Genomic DNA, 6,000 nt, shown 5'->3' with positions numbered 1-6,000 from the left:
GGTCAGTAAATTGCTAAACTAAAGCGCGAGTCTAACTATTTCCATCATAACTCTCAAAATACTTGGAGTTTTTCATCTCCGTTTCTTTCGTTTTAAACTACACTTCGATTACTTCGAAATGAAACTAATTTCAATGAGTTAAGAGTTAAATTGAGAGAGTTATGGTCAATTAATCGAAGGTAGGTCAGTAAATTGCTAAACAAAGCGCGATTCTAAATATTTCTATCATAACTCTCAAAATACTTGGAATTTTTCATCTCCGTTTCTTTCGTTTTAAACTACACTTCGATTCCTTCGAAATGAAACTAATTTCAATGAATTAAGAGTTAAATTGAGAGAGTTATGGTCAATCAATCGGAGGTAGGTCAGTAAATTGCTAAACCAAAGTGCGAGTCTAACTATTTCCATCATAACTCTCAAAATACTTGGAGTTTTTCATCTCCGTTTCTTTCGTTTTAAACTACACTTCGAGTCCTTCGAAATGAAACTAATTTCAATCAATTACAAGTAAAATTGAGTGAGTTATGGTCAATCAATCGGAGGTAGGTCAGTAAATTGCTAAACAAAGCGCGATTCTAACTATTTCTATCATAACTCTCAAAATACTTGGAATTTTTCATCTCCGTTTCTTTCGTTTTAAACTACACTTCGATTCCTTCGAAATGAAACTAATTTCAATGAATTAAGAGTTAAATTGAGAGAGTTATGGTCAATCAATCGGAGGTAGGTCAGTAAATTGCTAAACCAAAGTGCGAGTCTAACTATTTCCATCATAACTCTCAAAATACTTGGAGTTTTTCATCTCCGTTTCTTTCGTTTTAAACTACACTTCGATTCCTTCGAAATGAAACTAATTTCAATGAGTTAAGAGTTAAATTGAGAGAGTTATGGTCAATCAATCGGAGGTAGGTCAGTAAATTGCTAAACCAAAGCGCGAGTCTAACTATTTCCATCATAACTCTCAAAATACTTGGAGTTTTTCATCTCCGTTTCTTTCGTTTTAAACTACACTTCGATTCCTTCGAAATGAAACTAATTTCAATGAGTTAAGAGTTAAATTGAAAGAGTTATGGTCAATCAATCGTACGTAGATCAGTAAATTGCTAAACCAAAGCGCGAGTCTAACTATTTCCATCATAACTCTCAAAATACTTGGAGTTTTTCATCTCCGTTTCTTTCGTTTTAAGATACACTTCGATTCCTTCGAAATGAAACTAATTTAAATGAATTAAGAGTTAAATTGAGAGAGTTATGATCAATCAATCGGAGGTAGGTCAGTAAATTGCTAAACCAAAGCGCGAGTCTAACTATTTCCATCATAACTCTCAAAATACTTGGAGTTTTTCATCTCCGTTTCTTTCGTTTTAAACTACACTTGGATTCCTTCGAAATGAAACTAATTTAAATGAATTACGAGTTAAATTTAGAGAGTTATGGTCAATCAATCGGAGGTAGGTCAGTAAATTGCTAAACTAAAGCGCGAGTCTAACTATTTCCATCATAACTCTCAAAATACTTGGAGTTTTTCATCTCCGTTTCTTTCGTTTTAAACTACACTTCGATTACTTCGAAATGAAACTAATTTCAATGAGTTAAGAGTTAAATTGAGAGAGTTATGGTCAATTAATCGAAGGTAGGTCAGTAAATTGCTAAACAAAGCGCGAGTCTAAATATTTCTATCATAACTCTCAAAATACTTGGAATTTTTCATCTCCGTTTCTTTCGTTTTAAACTACACTTCGATTCCTTCGAAATGAAACTAATTTCAATGAATTAAGAGTTAAATTGAGAGAGTTATGGTCAATCAATCGGAGGTAGGTCAGTAAATTGCTAAACCAAAGTGCGAGTCTAACTATTTCCATCATAACTCTCAAAATACTTGGAGTTTTTCATCTCCGTTTCTTTCGTTTTAAACTACACTTCGAGTCCTTCGAAATGAAACTAATTTCAATCAATTACAAGTAAAATTGAGTGAGTTATGGTCAATCAATCGGAGGTAGGTCAGTAAATTGCTAAACTAAAGCGCGAGTCTAACTATTTCCATCATAACTCTCAAAATACTTGGAGTTTTTCATCTCCGTTTCTTTCGTTTTAAACTACAATTCGATTCCTTCGAAATGAAACTAATTTCATTGAATTAAGAGTTAAATTGAGAGAGTTATGGTCAATCAATCGTAGGTACGTCAGTAAATTGCTAAACCAAAGCGCGAGTCTAACTATTTCCATCATAACTCTCAAAATAGTTGGAGTTTTTCAATTCCGTTTTCTTTCGTTTTAAACTACACTTCGATTCCTTCGAAATGAAACTAATTTGAATGAATTACGAGTTAAATTGAGTGATTTATGATATATCAATCGGAGGGAGGTCAGTAAATTGCTAAACCAAAGCGCGAGTCTAACTATTTCCATCATAACTCTCAAAATACTTGGAGTTTTTCATCTCCGTTTCTTTCGTTTTAAACTACACTTCGATTCCTTCGAAATGAAACTAATTTAAATGAATTACGAGTTAAATTTAGAGAGTTATGGTCAATCAATCGGAGGTAGGTCAGTAAATTGCTAAACTAAAGCGCGAGTCTAACTATTTCCATCATAACTCTCAAAATACTTGGAGTTTTTCATCTCCGTTTCTTTCGTTTTAAACTACACTTCGATTACTTCGAAATGAAACTAATTTCAATGAGTTAAGAGTTAAATTGAGAGAGTTATGGTCAATTAATCGAAGGTAGGTCAGTAAATTGCTAAACAAAGCGCGATTCTAACTATTTCTATCATAACTCTCAAAATACTTGGAATTTTTCATCTCCGTTTCTTTCGTTTTAAACTACACTTCGATTCCTTCGAAATGAAACTAATTTCAATGAATTAAGAGTTAAATTGAGAGAGTTATGGTCAATCAATCGGAGGTAGGTCAGTAAATTGCTAAACCAAAGTGCGAGTCTAACTATTTCCATCATAACTCTCAAAATACTTGGAGTTTTTCATCTCCGTTTCTTTCGTTTTAAACTACACTTCGAGTCCTTCGAAATGAAACTAATTTCAATCAATTACAAGTAAAATTGAGTGAGTTATGGTCAATCAATCGGAGGTAGGTCAGTAAATTGCTAAACAAAGCGCGATTCTAACTATTTCTATCATAACTCTCAAAATACTTGGAATTTTTCATCTCCGTTTCTTTCGTTTTAAACTACACTTCGATTCCTTCGAAATGAAACTAATTTCAATGAATTAAGAGTTAAATTGAGAGAGTTATGGTCAATCAATCGGAGGTAGGTCAGTAAATTGCTAAACCAAAGTGCGAGTCTAACTATTTCCATCATAACTCTCAAAATACTTGGAGTTTTTCATCTCCGTTTCTTTCGTTTTAAACTACACTTCGATTCCTTCGAAATGAAACTAATTTCAATGAGTTAAGAGTTAAATTGAGAGAGTTATGGTCAATCAATCGGAGGTAGGTCAGTAAATTGCTAAACCAAAGCGCGAGTCTAACTATTTCCATCATAACTCTCAAAATACTTGGAGTTTTTCATCTCCGTTTCTTTCGTTTTAAACTACACTTCGATTCCTTCGAAATGAAACTAATTTCAATGAGTTAAGAGTTAAATTGAAAGAGTTATGGTCAATCAATCGTACGTAGATCAGTAAATTGCTAAACCAAAGCGCGAGTCTAACTATTTCCATCATAACTCTCAAAATACTTGGAGTTTTTCATCTCCGTTTCTTTCGTTTTAAGATACACTTCGATTCCTTCGAAATGAAACTAATTTAAATGAATTAAGAGTTAAATTGAGAGAGTTATGATCAATCAATCGGAGGTAGGTCAGTAAATTGCTAAACCAAAGCGCGAGTCTAACTATTTCCATCATAACTCTCAAAATACTTGGAGTTTTTCATCTCCGTTTCTTTCGTTTTAAACTACACTTGGATTCCTTCGAAATGAAACTAATTTAAATGAATTACGAGTTAAATTTAGAGAGTTATGGTCAATCAATCGGAGGTAGGTCAGTAAATTGCTAAACTAAAGCGCGAGTCTAACTATTTCCATCATAACTCTCAAAATACTTGGAGTTTTTCATCTCCGTTTCTTTCGTTTTAAACTACACTTCGATTACTTCGAAATGAAACTAATTTCAATGAGTTAAGAGTTAAATTGAGAGAGTTATGGTCAATTAATCGAAGGTAGGTCAGTAAATTGCTAAACAAAGCGCGAGTCTAAATATTTCTATCATAACTCTCAAAATACTTGGAATTTTTCATCTCCGTTTCTTTCGTTTTAAACTACACTTCGATTCCTTCGAAATGAAACTAATTTCAATGAATTAAGAGTTAAATTGAGAGAGTTATGGTCAATCAATCGGAGGTAGGTCAGTAAATTGCTAAACCAAAGTGCGAGTCTAACTATTTCCATCATAACTCTCAAAATACTTGGAGTTTTTCATCTCCGTTTCTTTCGTTTTAAACTACACTTCGAGTCCTTCGAAATGAAACTAATTTCAATCAATTACAAGTAAAATTGAGTGAGTTATGGTCAATCAATCGGAGGTAGGTCAGTAAATTGCTAAACTAAAGCGCGAGTCTAACTATTTCCATCATAACTCTCAAAATACTTGGAGTTTTTCATCTCCGTTTCTTTCGTTTTAAACTACAATTCGATTCCTTCGAAATGAAACTAATTTCATTGAATTAAGAGTTAAATTGAGAGAGTTATGGTCAATCAATCGTAGGTACGTCAGTAAATTGCTAAACCAAAGCGCGAGTCTAACTATTTCCATCATAACTCTCAAAATAGTTGGAGTTTTTCAATTCCGTTTTCTTTCGTTTTAAACTACACTTCGATTCCTTCGAAATGAAACTAATTTGAATGAATTACGAGTTAAATTGAGTGATTTATGATATATCAATCGGAGGGAGGTCAGTAAATTGCTAAACCAAAGCGCGAGTCTAACTATTTCCATCATAACTCTCAAAATACTTGGAGTTTTTCATCTCCGTTTCTTTCGTTTTAAACTACACTTCGATTCCTTCGAAATGAAACTAATTTAAATGAATTACGAGTTAAATTTAGAGAGTTATGGTCAATCAATCGGAGGTAGGTCAGTAAATTGCTAAACTAAAGCGCGAGTCTAACTATTTCCATCATAACTCTCAAAATACTTGGAGTTTTTCATCTCCGTTTCTTTCGTTTTAAACTACACTTCGATTACTTCGAAATGAAACTAATTTCAATGAGTTAAGAGTTAAATTGAGAGAGTTATGGTCAATTAATCGAAGGTAGGTCAGTAAATTGCTAAACAAAGCGCGATTCTAACTATTTCTATCATAACTCTCAAAATACTTGGAATTTTTCATCTCCGTTTCTTTCGTTTTAAACTACACTTCGATTCCTTCGAAATGAAACTAATTTCAATGAATTAAGAGTTAAATTGAGAGAGTTATGGTCAATCAATCGGAGGTAAGTCAGTAAATTGCTAAACCAAAGTGCGAGTCTAACTATTTCCATCATAACTCTCAAAATACTTGGAGTTTTTCATCTCCGTTTCTTTCGTTTTAAACTACACTTCGATTCCTTCGAAATGAAACTAATTTCAATGAGTTAAGAGTTAAATTGAGAGAGTTATGGTCAATCAATCGGAGGTAGGTCAGTAAATTGCTAAACCAAAGCGCGAGTCTAACTATTTCCATCATAACTCTCAAAATACTTGGAGTTTTTCATCTCCGTTTCTTTCGTTTTAAACTACACTTCGATTCCTTCGAAATGAAACTAATTTAAATGAATTACGAGTTAAATTGAGAGAGTTATGTTCAATCAATCGGAGGTAGGTCAGTAAATTGCTAAACTAAAGCGCGAGTCTAACTATTTCCATCATAACTCTCAAAATACTTGGAGTTTTTCATCTTCGTTTCTTTCGTTTTAAACTAAAGTTCGATTCCTTCGAAATGAAACTAATTTCAATGAGTTAAGAGTTAAATTGAGAGAGTTATGGTCAATCAATCGGAGGT

Source organism: Tasmannia lanceolata, unplaced genomic scaffold (genome assembly GCF_043159265.1).
Source record: "Tasmannia lanceolata isolate RefF3 unplaced genomic scaffold, GAP_Taslan_0.1 ptg000044l, whole genome shotgun sequence".
Classification (NCBI taxonomy): Eukaryota; Viridiplantae; Streptophyta; class Magnoliopsida; order Canellales; family Winteraceae; genus Tasmannia; species Tasmannia lanceolata.
The sequence above is the reverse complement of the archived record's forward strand: the minus strand, read 5'-3'. Positions refer to the sequence as shown.